Source organism: Lineus longissimus, chromosome 11 (genome assembly GCF_910592395.1).
Source record: "Lineus longissimus chromosome 11, tnLinLong1.2, whole genome shotgun sequence".
NCBI lineage: Eukaryota > Metazoa > Nemertea > Pilidiophora > Heteronemertea > Lineidae > Lineus > Lineus longissimus.
This window is the reverse complement of record NC_088318.1, coordinates 12,254,989-12,275,023: the sequence shown is the minus strand read 5'-3', so window position 1 is coordinate 12,275,023 and position 20,035 is coordinate 12,254,989. Positions and strand designations below refer to the sequence as shown.

The window sequence follows — 20,035 nt, the reverse complement described above, 5'->3', positions numbered from 1 at the left end:
GAAAAGTCTATTTGGGGTTGTAATACTACAACATTGTACAACATGTCGGTTTAAGCACAATGAATATCAGTTTCAGGAGATGACCACTGTTTCAGTGATTTTTATCTCAGTTTCAGCATATCTTTTCTCAACTGTCAGCGGATCTTTTTTCAAGTGTCAGCAGATCTTTTCTCAAATTTCAGCAGATCTTATCTCAGTTTCAGCAGATTCTAACCAATTTTTGTTACTATCCTCATCTCATAAGTTGACCAGGGAGCAAATCCTTCAAGATATTAAATCACACTTTATCAGTGTTGTTTACTTCTTAGAAAAAACCTCACCATAAATTATCTCGACCAAATATATAAATATACATTTCACTTAAGCCAGACAATAGCGATAACACTCACCAAAACAAACATCCTAGCATATGTTGGCCGTCAGAAAAATGGCCAAATAATCTACATGATTGAAAGGGGCTAACTTAATGTTAGATTATGGACGGAGTAATAAGACAAAGTGGTCAGAAATCATGGCAATGGGATAAGTCATGTTAGATTACGGATAGCGACAAAGAATCGCCGAGTTAAGTCGACCAATTATCATCTTAGGATCATCAGCGGAAAAAGATGGGATAAAGAAGATGGGGTCATTTCTTGCCTTTATCAAGGTCATAATGCCGAGTCATTCTTTTTCTGAACACTGCTGAAGGGCGTGAAAGAGAGTTGGTGACTGTTAGATATGACACACCAGTTTTTGAAGTTACAGGACCCTGTCACAGCGCAAAATTGCTCTGCAAAGTTTTACATATAGAACATATTTCTAGGTGGATTAAAACCCTTTGTTATGGAGACGTATAGACATGAACCTTTCACAAAAGACGAGAAGATACAAACTCTTCTCAAAAGAATTAAAGACGGATGAAATGCCTTCCTTAGTCAATTTCACCAGTTACAGAAGATCGGCCTCGTCTATCGTTACGAGAAGTCTATTCCCAACACAATGCATTATCGATTTGGGCACTGTGACAATGTGCCATCCAACATGTCCAACAGCTATTCATTATCGAGCACTTGGCTTGCCAACAAACATGACAAAGTATACCTACGCAATATGCACAACGAAAAGATATAAAGAGATCAGTTAAGATATTCCACCGCCAATGATGTCTGAAGACAAGATAGTGGTACTCGTCCACAACAATAGTAACCTATCCAGCGTAATACGAAATCAACCACTTCAAATTCACATCAGACTTTTCTGTATGAAATAGTGAATATAGAGTTGTCCTTAAAGGCCACGCGGTTTGTTAAAAATGTCAAATTTGTTACTGAAATTGAAAATTTCAATTTGTTTTAATACGTACTGAATAAATTTTCAACATTGCTGTAGTTTGGAGAGATATACAAAAGGTTTAAATACCTAGTTTCAGCACATTTTTATGCATGATAACTGCACTACAACATTGTGTATAACTGCATTTCTTTTTTCCTGAGCCACTAGTAAATACAAACGGCACATCCCTTTTAACATTGTTTAAGTAGTACAGAGTAACTGTCAGCGATGTGACCAAAATGCTAAACATGGCCGCCTATGAAATATTAACCACGACTATTAGCAAAAGATGGCCATGATTGCTTTCACTGTCAGTGATATGCGGGACCGTAGACATGATTTTAAGATAAAGTTGGTGGGAATTAGCAGCGGTCACATGGTGAAATGTACAAGTCAATCTATAAGCGATTACAGTACGGTTAGAGTGAAATTTGTAGCTGGGGAACCAAACCGATGATGTTCTAGTGAAGTGGCATTGCATTTAGTAACAGGGGAAGACAAGGGCATAAACTAAATAAATGGACTACATATCCCGCTTGGGACACTGACTTGCTGTTGTGCAGACAGATATACGTATACCATTTACACCAAGTTTCAGCAAGTTTGTATGCATGATAACTGCCGTATGACATTGTGTATGACCGCATTTCTGTTTTTCTGGACCACCAGTAGTTACAAATGGCGTACCCCTTTAAAGGAATGGACATATCACGGATGAAACCCAAGTCGTCTGAACTGCGCAGACTGGGTTCCAAGTGCTGGCAATATCTCCTCTATTTGTTCCCAATAACAATACTTCTCGTTCCTCTATTGATTATATGTCACAGCGCCAATGACTTGTGGCCTCCTTACCAGAAATTTATGACTGGATTAACTGCCAATGTTCCCTCCTGTATGTTTGAATTAACTTGTTCATAAGGACCAACAGTACATACAGGCGACGTTAACCCACTCAAACGAGGATGCAAAAGTTGCAAGTTGAGTGGTTCTACTTCTGGCAATGACATGAAGTTAAAAGTTTGGTTTCATATTCCGACAGCGCTTTTCCATGGACATATCCTTCCTCAAAGCGCTTCGTCATCACAAAGAATTCTGAGTCTAGAGCTGAGCATCAACTTAGACATTAATGGCTCAAATCTATGAACTACATTGGGCAATTTTAGTAATGTAAGAGGAAACCAGAGACGAAACAAGGAATCTGTATTTGTGAAAACTATGTTACATGGTAGCAGGACATCATAGACACTGATTTTGGTCCGAAACTTGAATTTGTGCCTGAAAGAATTTTTTCCTGCCTGAAAGGCGGGGACTTTAGACTTGCTATTTATGGTAAGATAGCCTACTACTGCCCACATGACCCCTCTATCATGTCTATTTGTCCTGCCGGCAAATGGCTCTCTCAAACATGTTCACCTAAGACTGAACACCATCCACTGTTATCATATGTTTCAACATGTTCAATAGCCATTAAACATCCTTTTTTTGCAATTTACCAGATTACAATCTTAAGTGGCTTGTTATGTTCTTTTCAGAAAAAAATTTGCATTGAAATTTAATGTGGCATGTGGCAGGGTGGTGTAGATTGTCAATTAGTGTCAATTTGATGTGTCAAGTGCTATGATAGCGATATGACTTTTTTACCGGTAAAAAAGATGGGTTTTTCTTAGCTGGGAATCAGATTCTTGCTGTTTGTTTAACCAGGAAAAACTCCACAGCAGTAATTTTCCTGTTTTTGACGAGATATGAGAGCGTGGAGGAAAGTGTGAGTAAAATAGGGGTTTTAAAGGGGGACTTTAGGCAGACACTACTTCCAATTCCTTGCGCTAGTCTAATGCCAGATCCCTGGCAAGAAGCTATATTTAACAGCTGGTGACTAACTACAAGGGGTCTCAAACCTTACTCCAACTCCTTAAAGGGGATTTTGCACGTTAAGCGATTCAACCTACTTTTTACATTTTCTCAGGCAGTGAAATAAACCTTCTCATTTTCTGTTTAAGAGTCCAGCGCAGATCAGTACGCCAGACACATGGGCCTGATGAACAAGTGAACACTAGGGCCTGCAATAGGGTCCATTCAGAAACTCACGTAAGACTTGCCGATGCATCAATCGCTTTGATACTAAGGCACAGCAAGGGCATGGTATTGCTCTTACGATATTTGCGCTAAACTCTAGGCCATTGGGATCTGTAAAGCTTCAGTCACACTAGTTCATAGGTATGATATCAGTAGATTATCAGTAAGTGTACCACACCCAGAACAACAAATAGTGATAGGGAGCTTATCAGTCTGTCTGGCATAGTTAGTTGATAAACCAGATAAGGTTTACTGGGAAAGAAAGATTTGGAGGAAACACGATCGAACCGAAATATCAGCAATGTCGTCGATTGGCTGTGGCCCCCCAAATCCAAGGAATAGAGTGTGTGGGGGTGGGAGGGGGAGGGGGGCTTACATGTAATTTGAAATGATTCCTAACGGGGCGGACTGGACATGATACTTACCAAACCGAAATGATCCTGGAGGACAGGCAAGTCCACACGGAAATCGAAAATGAGGCTATGTAGTCCGAAATGAGACTTCGTCTACGCCAGACAAGGAAATGAAGAGCGTTCCAACATACAATCTGCAAACTTGTTACAACTTGTCTGTTGTATGTACATCTAAGTATCCTCGAGAAGTGGAAACACACATAGTCCAATTCAAGTTAACTTTGAGTCAATTCGTGTAAAAGTCATAGTGCAAAGTGTACACTCATCCTCACTCAGCTAAAGTTAAAATTTTCGCTATATACTAGCTAAATACCTACAAGGTAGACGAGTAACTTGTGAGTAAATAGAAGAGGGTAGGAATATGTCTTACACGGCCTAACTCTGCCCACGAGTTGGTAACTGAATCCGGAAAGTCCATTACGGGCTTACTCACCCAAATATGACTAATTTACTATCTATTTACTACAAATGCGATGATAGTACAAGTCGATAATTAAGAGCAAGATTACACAGTTTACTACTTGCTCGGGTGTAGACTAAATAGTATTAAGGGCCTGTCTGGAGTACGAAAATATCCCGGTATATACAGTTGAACCTCCCTTCGCTGACAACTCTCTCTTAAGGACACTAGTTTTGGTCCCAAAGTGGCAATTTCCATTCAATTTGACCTCTCTAATCAGGACACCTCTCTATTAAGGACAGTCCTGCGGGTGTCCATAATAGCGAGGTTCTACTGCATTATCAGCAATGATGAAATCTATTAGAAGTGCCAACAAAACAACTTCTGGTGGATTTCAATAATATGATGTTCCGGAGTTTGTTTTTGGCACAAAAATCTGAGAGTCCGAGGGTCTGAACAACTGTGAAGGGGGTTTGTCTTGTAAATGGAGTTTGAGTTTCATCTTTCATCGGGAATCAAACAGTCCACAGAATACTGTTTTCATGTGTCCTGCAGATTATCAAAAATAACCGTGTTAGATATGCTAATGCAAAGAAAATAGACTGATGTATCAACACATATGACATTGTTTAATTTTATCAGAATGCAATCTATCTTTTTACGTATTCATGCAATCAGAAATCTCTAATTCAATTTTAATTTCAAAATTTTCGTACAACCAAATTCTTGCTTTTAACATTGTTTAACCTTGTCCTTGGCAAGGTTAACTTCTAATGCAATAACTGCTAATATCAGTAGAAGCAATATCATTATAATGTTCTTTACTCTCTAAGTATATTAATACACCAATTGAACCACTTTGCGTAAGTCGGTGATGTAAAATATCATAATAAAATACTTAGAATATTAAGATGGAATTGCCCGATGGGATCCCAAATGTTACTCAGATGGAAAGCTTGCAGCAAATCCTTGATAATTCTTGTTTTGCATAAGTTTCATTTGCTAATTATGGTTTAATTACTCGAGATTATTGGGAGAATGTTTTGTTAAAGGTAACGGCAGGTCTAGACATTGTAATGGGTTGATCCGCTTGGTAAGAGCGCCAGAGAATGGGGTAAGGGCTCACCTGGGTTGCTGGTGGTGCGCTTTGGCCGCCTCAAACTGAAACCTCTCTATTGAGGATGCCCTCTGTCCTCAAGAGAGTGGTGTCCTGATTAAAGAGGTCAAATTTGATGGAAACAACCAATCTGGGACCAAAACTAGTGTCCTCAACAGAGAGATTGTCTTTAACAGAGACGTATCTGCTAAAGGAGGTTCCACTGTACCAGACATACTGTAAAAGTTGCATCAAGTGGCCACCGCATAAAATCAGAAAAGGCCGACATTCTTTTTCATACATGGTCAGGCAGAAATCCATTCAAACACTGGATGAATAGGCAGGGTACAAGTGCCCACTAAGAATGATAAGAATGTATGGTGGAACCTTCCTTTGCGGACTACTCTCTATCAAGGACAACCTCACCATGGAGGACAATAATTTTGGTCCAAAACTGGTTCTTTCCTCTCTAATCAGGACACCTCTCTATTATAAAGGACAGCGCTTTTCAGTCCCAAGGGTGTTTCCTTAATGGAGAGGTTCTACGGTTCGACAATATACAAAATGTTGCTTTCCACCATCCTCCCTTAGCAGGCCTTTGTACCATTGATTCCTAAAATACACTCTGCTAGTTTTTTATCATGTTTATATATGAAACAGAGACAAGCTATGGAAAGATGACTTTCCACGCTCTACACATTCTTATCTTTGTTCTCACGGTCAAATCTGCCAACACTAAGATCAGAAACGGCAAAAAAATTACGAAAGAATCCAAACGAATTGACGGTTGACTTTTTGAACAGGTTTAATGCTCGATGCATCAGTACGAAGGAATTTGAGTGGGAGGGAAAAGTCATGAATGAGAAACTTAATAACCTTGGGATTTCACAAGATTTGCAATCCCACATGACGTCACGCAAAACGTGCTTTAGTAGGGATTTATCCTGTGAACATTAAAAGGTGCTTTTTGGTACCTTGCAAGCGCTGGTGTTGTCAGCCCTTGAACAACACTGGAAAGTTACCCATTAGAGTTTTTCTCCAAGTGGTGTAAGAACTGGAGCCTCCGAAATAATTGTTTCTTACAGTGGTATCGTTCATGGGCGAAAACAGTCTGGCCTAACGATATCAACTAACCCAAGGGATCAATCACGCAGAAAAAATGCGCTGGAAGAACATTCTCCTCGTTGTTAGCTACCTCTTGAAGTAAGCATACCAACACTGCGGGAGGAAATGCAGCATTTTTCGCCCGACTTTCACAAGGTGTGTGTTACAAGGGCCTTGTTGGTTTAACCCAAAAGGTGTTAAGGAGATCACCAGCAATAACCTCACTGCGGATATTTTCTTGACGGTATGCCTGATCTCAGCGCCAGCGGTGTAGTGTTTTTTTTTTAGATGGGTAAGAGGTCTGGGGTTCGACTCTATTATTTTTCACCCAACTTTCACAAGGTGTGTGTTACAAGGGCCTTGTTGATTTAACCTGAAGGTGTTCAAGAGATCACCAGTAATAACCTACACAGAGATGGTTTCTTCATGGCATCCACAGTACATATGATAGTTATTTAGACTGGTATTGAATATAGGGTCAGGACTCCTTGTTGGTTTAGCTCCGAGGTAAAGACAAGATCTCCAGTAGCAATCTCTCCATAGATACACTGACAGTATGCTCAGCAGTGTAGTTGCTTTTTAGCCTTGGAACCAGTTGGTCTCGCTGTTGGTTGAACTCGCTCCTGAGGGTAGGAGGTGTCAGGGAGTTTGCGTCAGGCAGCTAAGTCTCCAATCCCAAACAACATGCCCTCCGCTCCTGTTCTAAGGTCTACCAACACACAGAATGATCAACTTTTGCATTATCAATGTTATCCTGTGGGTGACAGGGTGTGGTAAAAAAGAACTGGGAAATAATTTTCTAGTAAACTATGCATCGATCGTTAAAAAGTCAAGTAGGGAAAGTGTTGGAAAGTGTTCCACAGGTGGTCCGGCATGCTAGTATACCAGGCAGGAAATTACCGTAAAAAAACATGGCCATGTTGTTACAAAAGGAATACCGGTCAGATGTGTCGAGATCACAGTGCTTTACAATTCACCTGAAATATCATTACCGAGATAGATATTTTCTTTGACGAAAGTGATCTCATTATTGGTCCGATGATTTCTTCCTCATTCCTCGTGGGATGTCAAGAATAGTTTTGCTAACGGAGAGTGTGGGAAGTTTCTTTAAGATTTTTATACCTGATTTTTAAAGTTACCCTTGATGAACAATGATAACACGCTGTTTTTCAGCCATTTATTTTCATGATTATCTGTAATGCACGGCATTGTGTGCAACTGCATTCCTATTTTCCTGGACCACCATACGAACGGCATACCCGTTTAAGGGTCAAACAGAGACATTGCCTACTAACCACATCTCGCGGCATAATTGCAGCCAGACATAATGGATATAATCCCAAAATAGTAAGTCTGAACATTAGCCTAATCAAAGAGGCTGATATGATCTGGAAAAAACATATATCATTCTCGATCGATCGGTTCATGCTCGGTGCATTCTGGCTGACAATTATTCCTTAGAAAACACCATATCAAGGCTAGATCTATCTATTCTAGCCACTGTGTATGTCATACACTATTCATGTGACTACTGGCTGTGATCACCGGCTAGGATCACAACACCCCTGCTCTTCATTAAGAATGACCCCTCAAATACTCCTTTGGCTAGGTTTATATAGGGTTCACGTTCACGATTCACCTCACTGAATCAATTTATGCTTAAAGCCCAGTAACTCCCTTTCCCTCTCATGACGGTTCTCACCCACTTTGCCCCTTGTACCCCAAGTGCCCCTGCACCTCTACACGCTTAACTGATTCTTTAACAACCTAGTCAATGTACATTACCAGTCCTCGGCTATCAGTCTCTCCAATTCCTTTGATATTTAAAGCCCAGTAACTCCCTATCCTTCTTTTTAATGCTCCTCCTCCACCCCTGCACCCCTATACCCTTAACTGATTTTTAAACATCCTAGTCAACGCATATTACCACTGCTCGGCTATCAGTCTCTCCAATTTCTTCTATATTTAGATCCAAGTAATTCCCTATTCTTCTTATTACTGCTTAACCTTCCCCCTGCACCCACTTTGCCCCTTGCACCCTAACTGCCCCTGCACCCCTACACGCTTAACTGATTCTTCAACAACCTAGTCAATGTACATTACCAGTCCTCGGCTATCAGTCTCTCCAATTCCTTTGATATTTAGAGCCATTTCCCAGTCAAATAAATCAAGAAAGGCTAATAAAAGTCTGACATTTTGTGTTATATATATGTGATGGAGTCTGGCCCAGTCAGATGCACTCATCTGTTACCAGGATGATGGTGCTGACACCTGGGGTCAAGAGGAAGAACTATAAAAGTCACCAACCCGTTCAAGGTAAAAATTCTAAGCAATATATTAAAGTGAATATTAAGGTCAATAAAAGATAACGAATCAAGACAAAGAAAAATTATAGGTGTAGAGTACCTACCGCCACCTTTGACGCTATTGGCAAAGGTCACTTTCTTGTTCACCCCAAATAAAGGCTTACCTGCAACAGGAAAGGAGGAAGAAGGGTATAAATACAAGAATATGAATAATAAACCAAATCTGAATGCGTCTTTATTTGGAATCGATTCGGACTTCTGACTACCGAGTCCAAATTAAGAATGGAATGGTCTGAATTCGGAATCCTCATCTGAATTCAGACTCCTTAATTTTTCCTTTATTATTCTCTACACACGAGTCCGAATTCTGACTGACAGTGTTTCCAAATTTGCAAACGATTGCGAATTAAGAATTGAATGGAAGACTTAAAAAGATGGTGACGTGACAGAGCATGAAGAAAACGTATCGATAGAAGTGCGATCTTATTAAATCTTCGTTTCAACATCTGCCTATGACCTTTACGTCCTGGTCATCACCGGTTTTCACGTAACTTTTTCTCTTCTACGCAAACAATGTCGGCCAGTTGGCTACTGATGTGTCACAGGGGGAAAGGAAATCACATTTAGTCAAAGAAATCAATCTGATTAGGCTTGTTCTTTACACACAGGGGAGTGTTAATGTTCTGTGTTGGCCGCTATTGGACGCTGTTTTTTTCTGTTGTCACTATAATGCAGAATCAATGGACTCCAGGAAGAGTTCTGCAGTGACTACTATCAAAGGAAGCACAAAAATGTATAAGTTTCCTCCATTGAGCAGTGATGAGCAGTCTGCAAAACTTCAGGAAAGAAAGACTCGAGGGCTATTTCTGGGGTGGCCCCTATTGGACGCAACAAACTCTATCACAAATCCAAAGCAAAAGATCGCACCTCTATAACGCACATGATCAAGCGAACAGTCTGCCCAAAGAAACTGCAGCAGCAAATTACAAATTCTTCTCTCGTTTGTTATCACGATTTATTCCATGTCAGCCTGTTTATCCCGCAGTTTAGCACTAATCCGACGCAAACGATCCGATTGTTTTTTCTTCCTCCATTCATTGGCGAGGTCATGAAGAGCCTGATCTCAATGCGTCATTGTTGACAGAAAATAAATTATTTCGTTTTTGCATCCGTTGAGATTTCGAGCTGAGATTATGCGTTTTAGATGAGTTTGTCTTGATAATTGTCGGCTCTGGATTGTGTGGTGACGCTTCTCATCAATCTGAATGTATAATTTTTTGTTGGCTTCTAATTCTTGCTGTCAATTTCAGTGATTGGCAGCAATCAATCAGAATAAATAATCGTTCCAAAATTTCTACAATGAATCTTTTGATGAAACAATCTGATCAAAGGATGACGACCAAACGTCTTTTATGCTCTGCGCAGACAAGCAATTTTAGTTGCTGTGACCTGCAATGGAGCCATGACAACATGGCGACTGTGATTGGAATGCGTTGCCAATGGATTAAAACCTTGATTAAACTTGATTAGAATTAAATAGATTTCTTCAAAGAAAGGACACTTGTTTTGGTTCCAAAGTGGCTGTTCCCATTCAATTTGACCTCTCTCATGAGGACACAGCTCTAAGAACAACACTTGCCAGTCCCGAGGGTGTCCTTAATAGAGAGGTTATACTGTAGATGATACATTCTAAACAGAAATTCCCCTTACAGCCCAAATTTGCCACTATTTCATCCTGACCCAAACACTCAACAACCATCAAGATTTCTGTTAGTTTAACAAGAAAAACTCAAGTGTCGACATTATGATGCAAAAAGCTCTCATCGTTGAGTTTTCCCGATAAAAAGCTGACAAGAATCTAGAGGTCGAGGTTTTTTCTGGCTTGTGAACACAAGATTTAACATTGGGGCACATGCCATTGACATGTGGAGGCATGTTGGAAACATTCATCAGGTGGAAAAAGTCTGATCGAGTGTGGATTGAGTGACACTTTTTCTTCCAACAGTCCAAGTGGAACTGGGATACGAATTCATCATTTTGGTACACCCTGAACAAGACTAACGGGTATCTTTCCCCAAAAGCCCACCTCATCACAACAAAATGATGGACAGTCTAAAGGTTTATTCCTCTTCTTTGTTCCAGAGTCACTGCACCTTTTGTTGCTGGATCACACTAAACGTATCATTATCCTGGCAAAATCACCGCCATTTTATTGCTAGGTTGGCGTGATTTTCTATTGTTCGATTGGTCCATTCATGCTGAGCACGTGGATACCACTGATGGACGCAGTCCCAGGCATTCTGTATGTACATTTATCTTTGATAGGCTGATATTATGTCTATTCCAAACATCCTGATTGATTGTCTATTTATTCTGAAGTATATCAACCCCTTTTTCCCAGTCTCTCCAAACTAGGACATCAAATTGGGAATTTTTCACAATAAACTGATTCAAACACCCTAATGTGATGTGCGACAAAATGACCATCTTCGGGTAAAAATGGTAAATGCTGGGTTTGATATTAATCCAAGGTTGTCATGATAACCGATTCTTGTCCGTGACGATGAACGCAAGGGAGCAATTTTTGTCACATGCAATCATTATCACAGGTCGCAGTGATTTAAATCACTCGTTAGTGGGGCACTTAACTCGGCAGGAAGAGGAATGGCTGGATTCCCCATCTTCTTAGAGTGCAAAACTTTCACAGTCTTGCCATCCATCCCAACACTTCCGGTCCGATTCATAACAACAGCCCTTACTCCATTTCTCGTTCGGCCCAAACAAACCGGTGGTCAGTTACTGGCCAGTTGGAATTCTCCGCTTGTTGAGACCGTAGGAGTGTCCCATTAGCTCCGTGAAGTGTTCTATAGAACAACTAGTGTGGCTCCCTATTCTCAAGGAGGAATGGACAATGTCTGAGGCAATAAGAAGAAAGTCCTTCAAGCCTCTTCAGTCAATCTACTGACGACTTTAATACTATCCGTACATATGTCTTGTTTATCTGACTTTACTGATAAGCGTACATCTCTTACAGAAAATGTACACGAAATTGGTGCAAGTTGGCATGAAATGTCAGTGATGAAAGTTATGGACATTCTGAAGATATTTGGCACTGGGGAACACAATGGTACATAGAAACTCCATACTGAAGACAACCTCGGTACTGAAACATGCTGTCCCTAACAGAGAAGTGTCTCAATTACAGAGGCCAAATTAAATAGAAATACCCTAAGCCTGGCCCTAAAGCAGTGTCCTCGATAGAGAGGCTGTCCTACTAACAGAGGTGTCTGCTTAGAGAGGTCCCACTCTATATTTATACGAAACGTACCCTTTTATCTGCAGACCATCTTGAAGAGCCAATACCAGCTCATCATACGAATACTTGTAACAATTATACAATAGGGCCAAGTGGAGTGGGTATAGACGTGACGTCTGTCCGCCTATTGGTACAATCTTAACTCACATTTGACGATTTCCGCTCGGAATAGATCAATGCGATTACCAATACTTACGGGTTGCTTCTAATGCCACTCAAAGCACTGGAGACAAGTGCAAGAAAAAAGCGTCCAGTTATCGACTTTGGTAACGGAAAACTTCTCACGGATAGATATTGTCCAGTTATTGATTCTAAGTACCTAACTATCCCTTCATTGTAATCCAATAAGGGAGAGGCTATTGATGTAAGTATACAGCATCTCGAGACGTTTCTCAAGGTCTTGTGATATCCCGCATAGCGATTAATGCTTTTGATCCGGTTGTTACCAGGTCTGTTTTGTGCGAGGGGGTGTTGTACGCATCTGTCGTAGACAAAGAGCCTGTTCTTTTTGAGCCATACTGCATGGGTTCTATGATCAGGTGCAGGAAAAATAGTATCAGAACTTAAAACTATCAACCACAATCTTCAAACAAAGTAAAGTCATCACTTTTTGAGGAAGCATATTTGCCAATGGTGTATACAGTGATATTAGCTGCGCTTACACCACGAAATATTGGTGGACCAATTGCACTTACACCACCACATTGCCGCGACAAATTGGTTCGGCAATCCATTGCCGATACAAATTGCCGAGCGAATTTGTCCCACCAAGCTTGATGGTCCAAATTCGCCCGGCTTGTTAAAAGCTCGGCTTTGTCGTGGTGTACGCGCAAATGGATAGGCAATTAGCTAGTTAGATGGTTCGGCTCCAGGCGGCGCTTTCGAAATGGCGCTTTCTGCCAAGGCTTTCTGTGTTCTGCTTATTGTTTGCGCGCCATCTGTAGCCTGATTTTATAACTAGCTGCAGCGCTGGTGTAAGCGCTTGGTGGATTTTCGATGGTGCAGCATTGGTTCCCGAACCAAGATTGGTGGTCCATTTTCAGGTGGTGTAAGTGCGGCTAATGTCATCTTCAAATTAGTTCTTTGACAACACCACAATCTGACAATCAAATAATGTTGGGGGAAATTTAATTACATAGCAATACGCTTTTATTGGTATTGCAGCATTTTTGCTAACAATTGTTGTTGGAATAACAACATACAACTGTATTTGGAACATATCACATCCAATCAATAGTTGAATTATTAATGAAAGGGTGATATACCTAATAAATCCAAACATGCCAAAGGTTAAAGAATCTTTGCATATCAGCATCCGCATATTGCTGGCACAGCAAGTGTTGAAAGATAGCTGTTTATCATTGTTTATTCAGATAATTTCGGTGCACACAACATAGAACCAACAGCATACAGTGAAACTTCTCCTAGTGGACATGTCTTTATCAAGGACACCATGTCTATTCATGACACCCTCTCTGATAAGGACAAAGGTTTGGTCCCGAATTCAGTTTGACCTCTCTAATCAGGACAACTCTCTATTAGCATGATTAAGGACTGTACTAGTCAGTCCTGAGGGTGTCCTTGATAGAGAGGTTCTACCGTACTTCCATTGATACAGATTGGCGGTGCAATCAATGCTGCTTGGATAGTTATTTGAGGGAATCACAGAACCAATAAAAACATCACCCAGACAGAGAAAACACATGGAAGGTCAAAAAGAAAGAGGTGAAACTTTGGCTCATAACCAACGAATCTCCAGAATGAGGTCCGCAAACTGGGTCTAGATCATCAGTAGGAAATCAGTGGTTAATGTTGGCTCTTCTCAATGTTGGCCGTGCACACAAGGCCGGAGAAGCCAACATTAACTTCTTATTTCTTCAGGATGGGTCTCACTTAACCATGACAACCATAACAACTGAACACAAACTTCTGTACGCAAAGTTTTAAGCACAAATTTCTAGAATATGAACAATGATGCCAGAGAAAATAGGAATGAAACAGAAGACAGTAAGGACAAGACAAGAACATAAACAAGATCGTTGCAGATGACCACTTGACAACTACAAATGCACACCAACAATAACCAGCACAATTACTTTCTGAATATCATCAGAAAACCACAAGAATAGACAATAGTTCCCCGAATCTTGTGAGAGTCTGTCCACAAAAGTTTTTGGTCATTTGGTTAGTCCAATAAATAAGACAAATGGCTGAGAGCGTGATATTGGCTGGTCAAACGGGCCCCAAGGCGGCTCTCGCTCGCCTCAAAGAAGGAGCAGAATAATTGCCCTCGGCAAGATTTGTTGGGGCCCCCGGAAGCGCTGTGGCCTCCTCGCACTGACCCGGAGATAAGAACAGCTTGGTGCTGGTTTTGACAGCGAGTGAGCGAGGTAGGAACTGATTCACAGACTTGGCAGAACAAAAGAAGCTGTTCTCCTTCATTGATTGCAGTAGCTTTGCCCGGAGTTGAGCAGGGACTGGTTTTGACAACGAGTGAGAGAGGTATAGGAAGTGATTCACAGACTTGGCAGAAAAAGACAGAATCTGTTCTCCTCCATTGACTGCAGTGGCTTTACCCAGAGATGAGCAACTTGGTGTTGACATTTTGTTTCTCTGATAGCGAGTAAGAGGTAGAAGAGTTACAAAGGATTTTCTTCTTCGCCTGTACTCTAGTTATAAACAGTAAGAAAATATCCCAAAGTGCCAAAGGCTTCAAGGATGCAACTTTCCAAATTTACAAATTTAATAACTTACCAAAATACATGATAATCTTCTGCAGCCAAATTGAGAAAAATCCATTTCTTGTAAATTGTGAAGAACACAAACTGTCTAGAATTATTGTTCCCTTGCCAAGAATGTGCTAGCCCCTGGTAATTTCCAGCCAGGGCAAAAGCTACCAAATAACCGGGTAAAATCACTCTTGCTCACCTGCAAATCTTTAAAAACAGCGATGACTTCATTGTTTACTCGCTTCACACATAAACAGTAGCGCTTAAATGAGGGTGTCGGAGTCATGCGAACGTTTTCAATTTGTATATATATATCGCCGATAGCAAGAATTCCTTTGTTCTATGATGATAGGAAGGGTATCATGTTGTCGCATTTTAGGTGCATTCCGAACCGCTTTATTACGTTTTACGATGTTAATACTCTGGTTTCACCTATCAAAAACAATTGATTCACGATGAAATCGACACAACGGGCGAGCCGGAATAGGATGTCATGAGCATCAGACAACTTGGTGACATCAACTCTCTGTTTATCCAAATTGAACATTTTGAATGGAATCCAATGACCAAATGTGTTATATCCCCATTTCGTCATCAATATTTAGAAACGGTTTTCGATCAGTGAAACTAGAAGTTTATATTTCTGTCTGCTACAGAAGTAGGGACAAGGCAATTGAACATTGAGTGGCACAGTCAATGCCCATTAAGGGTTGACCACAGGCACCAATGTTTTCACTGGAACTAGAAATCCTAAAGCAAATGTAACTCTTTCAAAATTGAAAAGAACGCCAATTCAAGGGAGGGAGTCAGTTCTTTGTTTACCGGAGAACATGCAGACTCCCACCCTTGAAATTGGCATTCACTTCATTTTGAAGGAGGTAATTGCTTTACGTTTTCAAGTTGTAGCCAATATGGTGGTGCCTATGGTCAACCCTTAAGCAAAACAAATCATAATTTTAAGCAACAGGTTGGCCAGGACGAGTAAAGGTGTAGGAATTCTTTAAATGTAAGATGGATCTCCGCAGAATCCAAGGTAAAATCCAAGCCAGACAAAACATGGGAAGTTTTTTCACGAAAATTGAAATTTCCAGGTGACTCGGTACACAAAGAGGCGTCAAAACAAATGCCCAACTCTACGCCAATTAGCTAGAAATGAATAACAGTTTGCCAGATTCCCAGGTTTACAAAGTTCTATAACAAGGAACATCTAACTCTAGACATTTTAGAAATTACACTAAAAAAATAACCTGGATCTAAGAGCGAAATGTTTTACCTGTGAAATGGCGTGTCGATTATAAATACATTAGTCACAACTGCCCGGATCATAAAATTCTGATCTTTTTGGTCAAAATGATATATGGCTTGACAAATTTGTGGTTTGCTCTTCAGTAACTGCTGTTTTCTGCAGAGGGAGATAGACCCTGATCCAAATTCAACTAGAAATCACCAAAATATAGGTGCAGATTCTGGGGCATTCACCCGTCTCCTCTGGACTCTAAATTCAACTAGACACCACAAAAATATATGTGCATGTTAGGCCAGGTGCCGTCCCCCTCCATCCACATATATAATTCAATCCTAGATTCCACCCCTGAATTAAGTTCAGAAAGGTCTCACTTGTAGAGTAATTTTGCTTTGAAAGTATCCGTGCAAGTGATTTAGGCTTAATCATCTTCTCAAGGAATCAGGATATATATACTAGGGGCAAACTCTAGACATAATATGTCAGGCAACTATTCATACAGGTGTTTCCTTTCCAAAAGAAACACTTAAAGGAAGATATACATTGTTAAAATAAAGGGTTTTTTTATTTACGGAGGATCAAAAGATAAACCGCAAAAAGGAGACCAGATTTTCCATCACTGACCTAGATATTTTCCATTATATTCTGCAGACACCAAGAAATCTCAAGTTCTCAGCCCCAGACGAAAAACACACGCCAGACATCTATTCATGCAGGTGTTTTCCACGGTAAAACGATCAACAGAAGATTAAAAGTGGTCGTATATAAAATCTCAAATCTATATGCAAGTTTCGTCTTCTTTAGACTACAATGTAGGTGCGTGCTCTAACCTGAATGTGAGATGTGAATCACGATGAAAAAACAACAACAACAACGTGTATTTGTATTTATTTGTAGCACAGACAAAAACACACATGAACAGGACAAGCCTTTTACTTACAAGGAATCAAACTTAAAAATATCAACCAGAAATTATTTTCATTCTGTTTTGCTGACACTAGGATATCTCCATTTCTTGACCCCAGACGAAACGTGCCAGACAACCGATTCTACAAGTGTTTCTTTTCAGGCGAGGTTGAAAAAACAAGCTGCAGAAGGTCAAGTCCTCACTGTCTGAAACCTGCTGTAAAAATAATCCTCCAGCGTATCTAATGGTACATTCTTCAGGTGCGAACGCTGGGCCCATTTGGTAAACGGCCAATTATGCATGTTAGTAGTCCCGCGGGAGAATAGAACATGAGATAAAGACGCAAATGCTAATAAAATGAAGCATAGGAAGTAATCTTTATTGAGGCCTTGGGCACGTCGCTTAACTCTAAGTCTGATCGAACTGCTGAAGCCAAAATACCTCGGCCTTTGAGCCACTCAGTAAATGAAGGCATCCAATATCATGCAAGGGAAAGGAAGCCTACAACACATTTTTTCTGTTGTTAATGATGTCAAAGAGCTTTTTAAATACACTGATTTAAGCGATCTAAGACTGTTCATTTGTTGTCTTCAAAATTGACAGAAAGACCAAGGACATGACGTCACAATCATCAGAGAACTTGGAGTCGCTCCCCCCAAAAAATAAAATTTGGGGGCCATCCCAAAAAGAAAGTTTGGGGGTCGTCGAAAGATTGACAACTCCAATAGTAATATAACATGCTACGCGACATAGTCTATAAGTCTTTATTAATTCTTGGTGACATCAAATAACCATGTGCAGGACACCTAATGAATACTAAATATTCAAAGCATCTTTTATCGCTGACACTTATGTGTTCATGAAGTGGAGTATCACTCGCTCTGCACCAGGAACCGAAAAGCCATCAAAGGGCAAAGCTATCTTTGAAAGGTACGTTATTGTTTTATTGCCAAAGAAATTTGGAACTCTTACAACTATGACTGGTTGTTGTAGAATCCGGATGCAACAAGGCAAGTCATAGAAGGTCTATTTCACCAAAGGTAACAGTGTGATACAGACACTAACGGCATGTGTTTCTCTGCTCACGCTAGGGTGGAGATCTACCTTAAAGAAGCTTTGTTTTATCACTCTATTGGCAAACAAGTGCATCAGCACAGATAACAGGTCGACAGCGAGTTAACAAAGATTGCGACAATAAACGGGTTAGGATATCTAACAACGTCTAAGTGAATTGGTAGCGTATGGTTCATGTGTTTTTGTATACTGTATCAAGGTAGATAGCAGACCGACAAAGAAAGAGCTAAAGGCCTACTCTATTTTTAAAAACATTTTGATTAAGTTCTCAACATAATCAAAGCAGCTGATAAATGGAAGCAAACTACAGTAGAACCTCTCTATTATGGACACCCTCGGGAGTGACAAGTTCTGTCCATAATAGAGAGGTGTCCTGATTAGAGGTCATATTGAGTGGGAACAACCACTTCAGGACCAACTAGTGTCCTCAATAGAGAGGGTGTCCTTAATAGAGAGGTGCCCGCTGACGGAGGTTCCACTGTATAGCGCTTTCATCAGTTCTAACTTTTGCCACCATGCTGCAGCACGTGTCCTTCAGTAAATGCTCCGTGCATTGATACCTGTCAATCAATCGATGGAGAGCGTGAAGACATTATTCATGAGAGGCAGATAACAAATGATGACTTGAATACTCAATTTTCATTTTTACATGGTCAGTTGAGTATTAGCAGGGTTGGATTTTGGCATAAATATGAAATTCATTGGTCACAACGGCTTTAGCCCGATTGTTTCACTCTCAAGGCTTACACTTTTATTCATCGGACCAATTATTCATTTCGAAAGACAATAATACATGTAAGGCCATAACATGAATATTTGCCACTTTTAAAGGCCTACATAGTTGATTTGAAATTTGTAATTGAAGGCTTTTTGTTGCCCTTTTAAACCTGTTAGCAAACTCAGTCCCGATTTAGAAAGGCTACTGACTGAGTGACTTGCAAATCAATCTTCTTTACATGACTTTTATAACAGTGTCATGATATTTTGTAGTTTACATATTAAAAAATTTGGTACAACAACGAGGTAAAAAGGGGGATGTGTGATAATAAGTGGAAGGAAAATTCCTATTGGCTGCCAGAATTTTACTTGCTCATTTTGTGAAATGATTTAAACAAACCAACCAAATGGGAAAAAACATAAAATTGGAGATAAACTCAAACAATAACAACATCGCAATATTCTTTCTCCTACCTTGGGGGTGAGAAATAATCCAAAGAATATCGACGAAAATATGGAAATATGCCTCGTGCGTACCTGTACACTCATGGCATTGCCCTAGGTTGTTAGCGGCAACCCCTAGGTCATGGAATTTCAATTGGCACGGTGACCAGGTAAACAAGATGGCAGGCGGATCGCGAGCAGACGATGATGAAACGGAAGCAGAAGACGGCTGCTTGAGTGGCTCAGCAGACGGTAGTATGCTGATCATGCAAAGAGGATCGGCGAGGGAATTAGATAGGGAATTGGCTAAGGTATTTGAAAGGGAACATAGAAATATACAAGGATACTTTTTTCATGAAAAGTTTGATATTTTTCATCCAAACTTATTTATTTTTCATCCAAAGTCAGACGTTGTTAATTCGAATTCAAATAACAGTAAAAATTCCGAGGGAATATTAAATTTTTATTTTTGAGATTTTTTCTCATTAAAATCAACAAGGGCAAGCAAAGAAGATCGCCGATTTGGAATCATTGGTCTTACCACGGTGTTCTTTTTTCAATACCTCGTACCACTAACAGACCAATTAGCACAGTCAATTGAACAAGAATACCGAAAACCATATTAGCAACTTTTTTGGGGTCCAACCATCACAAAACCCAAATCGTTCAGGCACAGCATCACCATTAGCTACAGCCTGTCCATCACCACGTCTTATTGGAAAATGATTACACTCTGCCCCAGATGCATGACGTTTTTTCCCGCGTAATGCCGCGCTTTAACAACAACAAAAGAATACTAAGGTGTCTTTTCCGCGGCAAGCTGTGGCTGCCGTCATGATAATTCCGCCTCTCTAGGATACGCTCCGAGAATAGCGTATTTTTATCGTGTGCGATGTAAA

General features: G+C 40.3%; 1 protein-coding gene across 1 annotated transcript in view; it reads right to left on the bottom strand.

The window, feature by feature from the left end:
• The window catches only part of LOC135495386 (ataxin-1-like), a 221,254-nt gene that overhangs the window by 118,542 nt on the left and 82,677 nt on the right, over positions 1 to 20,035 (bottom strand). Inside the window, exon 2 of the mRNA XM_064783937.1 lies at positions 8,811 to 8,870. The gene's annotated coding sequence lies outside the window, so the exon portion shown is untranslated. The remainder of the gene's footprint in view (positions 1 to 8,810; positions 8,871 to 20,035) is intronic.